The 11,394-nt window shown below is 46.5% G+C and overlaps 1 protein-coding gene across 1 annotated transcript in view; it reads left to right on the top strand.

Moving 5' to 3' along the window:
- Positions 1–3,507: 3,507 nt before the first annotated feature.
- The window catches only part of LOC126400416 (phospholipid phosphatase-related protein type 3-like), a 33,069-nt gene continuing 25,182 nt past the window's right edge, over positions 3,508–11,394 (top strand). The window contains exon 1 of the mRNA XM_050061080.1: positions 3,508–4,106. The gene's annotated coding sequence lies outside the window, so the exon portion shown is untranslated. The remainder of the gene's footprint in view (positions 4,107–11,394) is intronic.

The raw sequence follows: 11,394 nt of genomic DNA, 5'->3' as shown, positions 1-11,394 counted from the left end.
TCTCACTCCGAATTCATCAAAATCTGGCACTTGGGCGTTTTTTAGCTGATAGGTGGGTATACTGTAACTGGATAGGAAAAGAAGTGGGTATACCCTGTATACCTGAGTTTACCCTCCACTACACCACTGGGTGCCTGGTGGGGTCAGGGGGAAACGCGGCAGGACAAGGATGAAAGTTAAGGTGGCGATAGTCCGAGTGGGATGAGTGGGAGCGGTGGTGGATTGGTCCAACAAACACAGACTTTCACCTGAGAAAGCGATGTTGGTGTCCTGTAAGATTCTAAAGCAAAACCCTGTTCTTTTTTCCTAACCCTAACCACATGCTTTTGTTGCCTGAACCCAACCACGTGCGTAAGTTGTTGAAGGAAACGTCAATTCACAGTACATTTATTTTGAAAGCGACTGTAGGTAACGTTAAATTTCCTGTAGAAACAGAAGTGTATCTTGAAAGAAGACAATGCATGTAACAGGCAGAACTTGATACGGCGTCCCAGAACGCCAGCAACCAACACACCCAGGGTACCTTTCATATCGTATCTGGATGTGGAAAGTCCATGACCAAATGTCGATATGTGACGAGGTCGGAGTGAAGAATGTGTTGCGGTGAAACATGGCGATCTCCGTAGACGAGGACCCGCTCCCTATGTAGATATAAACAGCTCATTCTAAGGTAACAAAAACACAATGATTCTTATTTTCAGGTGATTACACACAAAAGAAAACATACTTATTATATTTAATTCCATTTCTGCCAATATATCCCACTAAACTCTACACACTGCACCTTCAAGGACCCTCAGGAACCCTGTTATTGAATTCCATCTTAGAAAATATCCATTGTAATTCAGTAAAGTAAAGTGTGGGATCCCAGTTGTTGTTTCTTCATGTTGTTGACATCTCAAAGACATGCTTTTGTTCCCGAGGCCACTGAGGAGGAGGAGGTGTAAGCACCGCTCCACCTGAGGGTATAATGGTATTGTTTAACTCGTCGTGTAATGACAGCTTTCAGCCACACAGAGGCACTTGAACCTGTCCCTGTAGGCACACCAGTGCAGTGTGTGGAGTGGAGATACCTGCAGAGAATCACATTACGGATGTTTTACTGCCAGCGTGACGGAGACGTGTGCTCATTTCCAATCATTCCATCCAAAAGATACAGAGTCATGTATGATCTGAGCGCGTGTTTGCTCCCCTCATGTATATTTGCCAGTCAGTCACACTTCAGTCCCCCCCGATGTAGCACTGGCCTAGATAACATGGCAGAACAAATCACCGCTACACATTTCATCCCTATTGATCTTTAGCCTTGTGTTTCATATTCCAGTGGAATGTTTTCTCAACCACATAATCACCGTGACATTAATATTCTTTTAAAACACCATTTACTAGCTAATGCTGGAAATTGAGTGCTCGTATGAAAGGTGACACTGGGTGTGAAGGAAGAATGGAAACTGACACCACAGAATGTAACTCCTCAGTACAGATGAGAGCTAACAGCGTGTGGGATGTTTGAAGAGGATGAGAGAGACAGAGAGAAGGGTGTAGCATGCTGATGATTTAGCGCTGGTGCATCGACCAGAGTGTATCAAGTGAAGATAATCGCACGGTGATAAAGCCAATCAATCACATGTTCCCCGCGCTCGCACATGGCTGGATTCTCCTTGTTGTAATAAAACAAACAATGGGCTCTTTGTCAGGTGGAGGGTGTGCCGAGAAATCAATGGGAATCCAATGGCAGGATTGTGTGGGCTTTCGTAGACGGACGATTGAGTGTATCGACATGCAATGATCCACCTATAGACGCTTTCATGCAGCACATGAGCCTGGAAGTGTGCGTTTACTCTATGTACATGCGGGGACGCCTACCCCTGCTGTGCAACCACGCACATGTGCTGCATGTGTGGGTGTCTGCATGTGGTTTACACATATCTGAATGAAGATTTCTTTTGCTCAGGCGAAGTAATTGGGTCACATGTGTGAACAGCAGTCAAGAAGAATTTTAATCAAACTTAAGAATCCCCAATGCACATCCCTGCGGCAATCAATTACCATCCAACTGGGGTTAATAGCAAAGAGTGCTGATAATGCACTAATTCTGGTTGAAAGTAAAACAAAATTGTGGTGATTTCTGCATCTCAGAGGCGCCGTTACTGCCATCCACCATGTTGAGAGGAGTATGAGTAGTCTGTGGGAAGCGTAGAGGAGCGTTCATCCACCTCCACCTCCACCTCGCATGTGTCTCTCCCTCCCTCTTTATAGTGCTTTGTCTCGTAGGTAAATAGGAGGCAGGCACTGTGAGTGATGAGTTTATTAGCTCCTGCCAGCTGTGACCAGCCCTTGGGTATTATTGGCGGGGTGGTGGTGTGTGCGAGATGTTGTCGGAGTGGGGGCTCTGGGCAGGGAACAAGGAGGGGAGCAGGGGAGGGAGTACCCCATGAGAACCAGAGAAACTCCCTGGCAACCAGAGACAGGATCAACACTAAATGGGGCACCCCCACCCTCATTCATCTAGCACTGAGCAGCCACACAGAGCCAAATGACAGAGATTGAGAGGCAGAGTGTGTGTGTGTGTGTGTGTGGGGGGGGGGGGTGCCCCTGTGTGCAAATGCATGAATGAGTGTAAAACCATTGGAGGCTGGTTGGTCAGCAGGCACCTTCTTCTAAAATTAGCCAGCACAGATATTAACACACGGCCTGCAAGTGTCCGTGAATGTGTCACAACACCCATGATTGACATGAGAGGAAGAAACGTGGAGGGATGGTGCTAAACGGATACTTAGGCTCAGTTTTTAAGCCCCATTAAGAATTGATAACCGTGGGAGAGGGAGATATGGATTTCTTGCAGAGAACATCTCCAGCAGACACACAAACACACGCACCAAAGTGCACGCACAGCCCACTCTTTGATGTTAATTGCCGCAATGTCATTCATGATGAGTCAGGGAATCGCAGAGGTGTCTGTGAACGTGATGCTCAATGTGAATGTGAGGGTGGCTATTAAAAAACGGTGCGTGCGCGCGTGGCCACGACCTCCGGGGGGAATCCAAATGCACCACAGTGGTCAGACGCCTGCCACACCCTTGTGGAGTAAACAAAGGCATCCGAGGCATCATCCGTGGGAAGATGAAGGAGATGAAGGGGGTCAAACAAGCGGATGTGATGCTGTTTACACAAGAGGCGCGAGGCGTATCTGATGCTCAGCCTCAATATTATAATTAAAACTGGCTCCTGCTTATAGATGAGAGGTTATCTCCAAAAAAACCGCCCCCTCGCTTTTACGCACACATGCGCACGCACACATTCCCAAAATCTACCCCTTTGTCTCGGTCGCCTCACGGCGGTCGCCCCGAAACAGGAATTCAGCAGGGAAAGGAGGAGAGAAGCGTGGACCAGACTGTCTCCTCCCCCCACCATAAGCGCACACACCACACTCTCTCCTCCCCCTGTACCCCCCTCACCACCACCTCCTCCACCTCCACCTCCTCCTCCTCCACAGCCCCATGCCTTTGTGTGTGTATGTGCGCGCTGTGAGCCTGACTGCGTACCCGAAAACCGTGTGACGGATGCCTTGCATAGAGAATAAGCTTTCTGTTTTTGGAATTTCAAATGTGTCCGTGTGATAGATTCTGTGGGAAAACTTGCAGGTGCAACTGAAAGGAGGGGAGGAAGCAGCGTGGACGCACGTGAATCTCTCACTTCTCCAAAGCCAGGAAATAGAAAGGAGGAACGCGTTACCAGCAAGTGCCGCAAATTGGACTTTTCCACCATCAGCAGCCCTCCTCTCTCTCCTCTCTCCTCTCTCCTCTCTTTCGCCATCCCTGCTCCTCCTCTGTAGGACTCCCCACTTACTCCCATCCAGCCTCATTCTCTTAGTCTCCTTCACTCATCCCAGAATAGCCTCACACCGGAGGAGCGCTCTCTAAATATCAGAGGGGAGGTTTCTTTTTTTTTTTTCTTGTGGATTTCGGGGTGACTTGGGAGCCGCTGGAGAGGATGGATTAAAGGGACGGTGTGCAGACACGCCAAACTGGAGCAGCACGCACGACCACGCCGGGGGGGAAGGGGGCGACGGGACTCGGTGAATTCACGGAGCCCCCGGGACAGAGGTGAGTGGCTCGGGCTGTCCGGTAGCACCGCGGTTCTCTCTCTTCCCTCCCCTGAATGCATGCATCCCACCCCCCCTCTCAGCAGCAACCCTACCGCTCCTCCTGGCACGAGCTGAGAGGCGAGCAGGGAGAAATCAGCACATGGTTTTCACGTTCATAATTGATGATCTCATACGCAATCTGCTGATTTGTGCTTGTGGTGGAGTAACAGCTATGTTATCAATAGCCCATACGGCATTGTGTTGCTTTATTGTGGCCCCTTTTATATGTAGTAGCTTCAAAAAATCAAACTGTAAGCACCAGAAGGGGAAACAGTAATTAAAATGAAATGCAACCATCATACTCATCTTTAATACAGCTTTTACATTCATATTAATATCATTAATACCCTCTTAATATGATGCTTGAACTGTTTTCCTATTTAAAGCCAGGTAATCTGAGTTGTGTAAACCCTCCTCCACATTAAGTCGAGCATATGGCCCTTTATGTCTCTGAGGCTGCTGAGGGCCCTGCAGTGGACATGGCTGTGCAGCTACAGTAGCACTGTAACTTTCTTGATGGATGAGTGCATCAACTGTACTGTTACACTTTACGTTCACCTCATTAATTCATGTTGAAGTTTATCATGTTTATTAGCCATGGGTCATCGTAAGAACGCAGACTTACTGTAGACAATCTGATTTTAATGTTCGCTTAATGGTCTGTTGGAAGAAGGGATCCATGTCAGTGCTATACTAAACCATATGGTGATATTGTAAATACTATATAGAAATCTTTGCTTATACAGAAGCATACCTACCTACATTTTCATATGGCAAGTGCTTTTTTCCTTCCAATTTGACAAAATTCAAAATCCTGCTGGTGTTATGAAAACAAGAAACACTTTTTCTTTGGCATGATTAACTAAAAACTATGATTTTCCGAAAGCAAAATCAAAAACACATTTTTAAGGCAGCATCACACATTTAAGCCGAAGAAAGATCTTCCTTGTTCACTAAAAATCATAAATGTACACCATCGACATGTTTACCAGTCATTTCAATCATGTCATAGCCCCTTAGGTTCAAACACTATTATATCGCACCATGCTGAGACTGCAACTATCAATTATATTGATTCATCTGCCAATGATTTTCTATATTAATCAGTATATTCAGTTGTTTGAAAAATGTCACCAAATAATGAAAAATGCAGATCAGTTTGCTAAAGCCCGTGTTGACATCCTCAGATGTTGTTTTGTCCAACTAAAACCCAAAGATATCAAGTTTATTATCACATAAATCAAAGTAAAGCAGTAAATCCTCACAATGTGTTTACTTGAAAAATGAGTCACAGTAATCCCACAATAGCTGCAGATTAATTTGCTAATCAGCTAATTGATTAATTGTCTGATAGTTTCAGCTCTGTGCCATGCAGTGCCGTACTACACTTAAATGAGTTATAATATACAGAACATATAGGCTATAATAGTGGTTCTCAACCAGAGGTCCAGGGACCTCCAGGGGTCCAAGAGGGAGTTCCTGGGAGATCCCCAGAAAAAATGGAAAAAAGTTTAATATATTTACAGGTTTTACTTCCTCCATAGCTCTCAGCGGGCACTGGACGTTAGTATGGCGTCAGAAAGACGTTGGACTCTTACGTCAGATGGACATTAAATTTTGGTTGAAAATTGGGTTGACGATAATGCACAGTGGTGCAGTAGTTAGCATTGTCACCTCACAGCAAGAGGGTTCCTGGTTTAGAACCCCCTGTGTCAGCGTGGGTTTTCTCCGGGTACTCCAGCTTCCTCCCACAGTCCAAAGACATGCAGGTTAATTGATGACTCTAAATTGTCAGTAGGTGTGAATGTGAGTGTGAATGGTTGTCTGTCTCAAATGTTGCTGACATTGGCGTGAGATTTTTGACAGACAGTCGATTTTGTTTACTTCACAACATAAAACCAACAAAATATCAACGTCATTTCTTGTCAGCATTCTATGTAAAATTAATGTTGGCATTAGACGTTGTCCTGACATTAAATTTTGGTCACCCTATAGGCCCTGACACACCAAGCCGACGGACGGCCGTCGACCAAAGTCGGGCTGTCGATGAGCGTCTGTCACCCTAGTTTTTGCGTAGTGTCCGCCGGTGTCGGCGGCTTATCAGCCAATTGAGCATGTTGAATCAGCGGCGGAGCTTGTCGATGAGAGAGATCACTCTGATTGGCTGTTCAGGTTTTATTTCCTCGCCCCTGTAGCAAGTGAATCTGCCTGTAGTGAAACCGGGGCTAACCTGTGCTTCCTCCTCAACCTCCACTTCACTCAGCTGCCCGACAGACCCGCTGCTTCTTCCCACTTTAACCTGAATAACAAACCAGAGCTAGCTGGGAGCGGCTAGCGGAGCGTTAGCCGCAGCATGACCGGAGGGAAGCACAGCCAGTGAGCCTCCGCTAGCCTCCCAGCTAGCCCTGGCTTTCCGTTTGGATCCAACCAGAGCACCGAGCCCCAGTTTGTTATTCAGGTTAAAGAGGGAAGAAGCAGCAGGTTTGTGAGGCAGCTGAGTGAAGTGGAGCCTGTGGAAGAAACACCGGGACCGTCTGGATGTAATAGTCCATGTAGGTGCTGCGGTGCTCGGCTGCACAGATAGGAAACCCCTCGGCTGACAGGATGTACCACTCTCTCACTCCGCTCTCTCTCACGCAGGCACAGAACGTATGTGCCACTTGGCCGTCGGATGTAGTCCGTGTAGTGTATTCAAATGCAACTGACACAGGGCGACGTGAGGCGACGTAGACAACGCTACAGTTGGTTTTCGTTGCCGCTAGTTCTTTGATGTCGGTTTGGTGTGTCCGCACCTTAAGTCCATCTATTCATCCGTTTTCAACCATATATCCGAAGCCGGGCAGCAGGCTGAGCAAAGTATCCCAGACATCCCTCTCCCCAGCAACGCTTCCAGCTCCTCCTTTGGGACCCTGAGGCGTACCCAGGCCAGACGAGATATTCAATCCCTCCAGCGTGTTCTGCATCTGGATGCATCTGACCTCTGTGGTGTTCCTGGTGTTCCAGGCCACCCTATGTCACAATCTAAATTCAACCAAATATCAACCTCCAACCAAAAAGGTGGCCAGCTGGGTTATTTCCTCAGCTGTAGTTAGCAGCTGCAGAATTCAGGTTGTAATCGTATCTGACAACCAAAACCTTTCGGATAGAGGTCCCTGAAGTGGAATCTTATCAAATGGGTGTCCGTGACCAGGGGTCTCATTTATAGAACAGTGTGAAGGATCCATACTTAAAATGTACGTATTGACAAAAGCCATGAATGAGACCCCTAATGAGTATCAATTTACGGGTCCTTGACATGGAAAGGTTGAGAACCACTGTGCTGTGCTCTAATGTATAAATGGGTGACAAATTAAGAAAAAACAGAACATGTGAGAGGAGAAACTTAACAAAGGTAGATGAGGGCTCACGGCATGGTTTGATAACCCTATAATACAGCCGTCACTAGATCAGCATGAATGGGAGATTCTAGGCTGGCGTATTCGACAGCATTCTCCAACACCATCATGAAAGCTTTAGGTTACTTGTGTAACCCCAGTTCTTAGAGTAGCATGAGTGAGATTCTCATAGTGAGACATCGAAACGAATGCTATGAATGAAAACGTCAAATTAGGGATTAATTTTAGGAAGACTGATGTTAATCCCTCCAACAGTCTCCCAGACACTTGGAGAATCTATGCCAAGAAGCGCTGAAGCGATATCACCATGAATCTTAAAGTAACTCAACAATAATCTGACATAAAAAAGTCATTGCACTACACTGAACTGTTCCAAACCACACTACTCTGTACTCTAACACTTCGTCCACTGCGTCTCCGTGTTGGTGGTCACTGAGTCTTGTATCTTCCTCGCTGTCTGACAAGACTGACAGACTGTTTCTGTCCACCGCAGGCTATACAACCCACCTCAGTCACACACACACATGCACACACACACACAGACGTGACATGCATTGCTTAGACTACACACACATGCAAACGCCGCCTTGATGTTGCAAGCACAAGCACACAGCATACACATTCTGCGGTCTCACACACATATGTCGAGCCCCAGAGGACAAATGCTGGTGTGACAGATAAACGGGCTTCTTTCTTCAGTAAAGAGGCTCATTCTGTGTGTGTGCGTGTGTGTGTGTATGTGTGTGTGTTGGGGTGAGGTTTAAGTGCTGACTGGAGTAGGTCACTGAGACCAAGCGGCTGTGAGAGTGAGACCCAGGACCCAGCGTCTTCCCTAAGCTGCTTTCAGCTACACTGGAATCCATCCATCCCAATATCCTCCCTGTCTCTGATCCTCATGCCCCCCAACCCCCCACTAACCCCCCTGTCCCCCCACCAGCACCACCAGACATACGCATATACACAAACTGGCGCTACACTCTTCTGCTTTTATCGTTCCTCTTCTTTATGTCTTTGATCTCCGCTTATCTTGTCCCCAGTTCTTTCCTATTCTCCTTTCCTCTCCTCTCCTTTCCTTTCCTCTCCTCTTCATTTCTAGCGGTCATGGAAATTAGACTGTAGAAGTCTTTGATTCTCTGCCTCACACCGCCTCAGGGTCAGGCCCTCTTATCTTGAAGAGAAAGAGAGACAGAAAGTGAGGAAGGAGGATGGAGATTAAAAGAAGGGGGGAGAGGTAGGGAGAGAGGTGTTAAGACAGAAGGACAGATGGCGAGAGAAGGGAGGGTGCAGAAGGGTCGAAAAAGCAGAGACGGGGATTTGTACACAAACTGCAAAAAGACAAAAAAAAAAGTGAAGTGAAAGAAAGTGCCAGTGAGAGGGAAATAAGCAAAGCTAAGCAAACACCCAGCAAACAACAATAAAACGGAGAGACAGGAGATGAAAGAGGCAGAAAGAGGTAGAGATGCCGAGACAGCTTTCAGCCAATCTGAGTTTCTTGAAGGGAAGTATTTTTGGAATGAAGCTTCAGATCAGCTGATTTTGTGCTCAAATTCAATCTGCCTTAAAGATTGTCATTTTGTGTGCCAGAAAAAGGAAATTGCGAGTAGAAAACCTCATTTACACAATAATGGGAGGACAAAACTCTCCACTGAAAGCCATTCTGGATAGTGTAATTCATTTTTCGTTGGCTCAGCAGGTCCGTGACACAAAGTGCAGCAGGTTTCATTCAACCTGGTCTCACTACCAACTCGTCAAAAACTGATGATTGGCTAGTGACCCTTGACATCAGACACTGATGCACAGAGGTACCCTTAGCAGCGGTATGAGAAGCACTGGGCAGTGGCAGTTTTTGACACTCCTGGCAATAACTCTGCCATAAAGGGGGAGGAAGTCCGAATACGGCGGGAGGGAGGCTGGATGGGTCAAACAAGCTCAGAACTTTTATCCTGGGGTCCACTGTTTGTGTCCCGTGTGAGACCAAAAGTCAATCAAATTATTTGAACATAGTGTGCTAGTGTGTGTAGTGACAATCATCACGTGATGTTACTTTATGTTAGTAACAACTAGGGCTGCCCCAGACTTGTCGCCCGCATGTTTACGATATTAATTTAATTATTAAATAATGTATTTTGGGCGGGGCAACACAATGGTTTGAGTTGAAGGTGTGAGAAAGAATAGTATCAGTAACATTGTTAACACTGTGCTACATTACAGAGAAATACAAAACCGTACTAATGAACCTTCATTAATATAGGCCTGTATTTTATCTACAAGTGCACGTCACACACTGAGCAAGCCGCCTGTTAATGACGCTGTGGGCTAATGGGCATGTAGCTACTTCCATGCTTCAGATGATACGTCATGTTTGTAGTCGACCAATGAAGATGAGTTTACATATCACCTTGGGTTCGTCCTTCACCTTCTCAAAATGATCCCACACTTTGGATTTCCTGCCCAACATGTTATTAACTAGCCTGTGGAATAACCGCGGGTACCAGCCCTGGAAATTAGGGGCCGAACACATGCTGCGTCTTAAACTGCTTGGTAGTCTCTATATACAGACTGTACAGTCTGTAGGCAAACCCCGGAGATCTTGCCTCCGGAAGAAGAGCGGAAGAACCCTGGTTTCCGGTTGTAGGCTGTTTGTAGTCCGCGTGATATTGACCAATCACGTTTGAGCCGGCTGCAGTTGTTGCCAGGTTAAACGATCCGTGCGGTGAACTAACGAGGCGGAACATAATTGGCGTCATTGCAAACTCTGAATCCATCGCAATGGTTCAGCATATTTACTTATACTGTATATAAACGGAAGTCGGAAAGGGAAATTCGCCTCCTCCGCCCAAATCAAACCGGAATGCCAAAAAATCGGGGGTCTGCCCCCAGAGGCTGTATTCGCCGGTATGGATGACACAATCGGTTAACATGGGCGCCGAAAGGAAACTGGCTTCGCTTCACGGCGCTTCGAGGCTATTCGCAGCACTTCTGCGTCTGGTGTGGCCCTGGGGTAACATGATCAACTTTTCCGTATTTATCAGACTGAATATTTACAGAAGAAGGGAAAGATATCTGTCGGCTGTGATTGGTTCGTAACGTGACTCCTGTCTGACTGCTGAGCGTGGCCTCTTCCTGTGTCTGTCCTTTCGAATTAAATTCCCACATGGTCCAGTCATATAGGTTTTGATTTATTTTGACAAGGTGCAGCTCCTAACAGAGTTTCATGTTTTTTGTTTTGTTTTTTTTCCTGCCACTAAGCGACTAATAAAGTCTTGCCGACTGATAACCTTTCTGGTCAACTAACGTATGGTCGACTATTAGGGGGCAGCCCTGGGTGTCCAGAGCTGATGCTCAAGGGTAGCTAGAGTGTCTTGGTTGGATGTGCAGAGCCACTGACCAACGGTCAGTATTTAGGAGTTGGGAGTGAGAATGTGTTGTTGCACACCTGAGTGACACACCTCTGAGGCTTTTAAGCAAAACCAGATCCTCACGTTCATCATATTGGTTGGTACGCAGTCTATATTAACAAGTGCGAATTTGCAATAGCTGCAACCATGTACACATATGCATCCATGCCTTGCTCCATTTTACCAATCAGTATGAACAGTTAATCAGCTCTGATTTGGCTCAAAACAATGTTCTCATAAAATCTTGGCAAAATCTGTGAATCCATTTGGAACCTATGTGCCTTTTGGCAGGAGGCCACTCCCATCCCCCACCCCTATTTTAAGCCAATCAGCAGAAACACAAAATAACACCTTCACACACACACACTTGACCTCAATGCTAAATATCAGCCTACTAGACAAAACTGTGGCTGCCAAAGGGTCACGTCAGTACTGACCAAACAAAAGCAAACTG

The sequence above is a fragment of the Epinephelus moara genome, chromosome 14 (assembly GCF_006386435.1).
Source record: "Epinephelus moara isolate mb chromosome 14, YSFRI_EMoa_1.0, whole genome shotgun sequence".
In the NCBI taxonomy this organism is placed as follows: Eukaryota; Metazoa; Chordata; class Actinopteri; order Perciformes; family Serranidae; genus Epinephelus; species Epinephelus moara.
The sequence above is the reverse complement of the archived record's forward strand: the minus strand, read 5'-3'. Positions and strand labels throughout refer to the sequence as shown.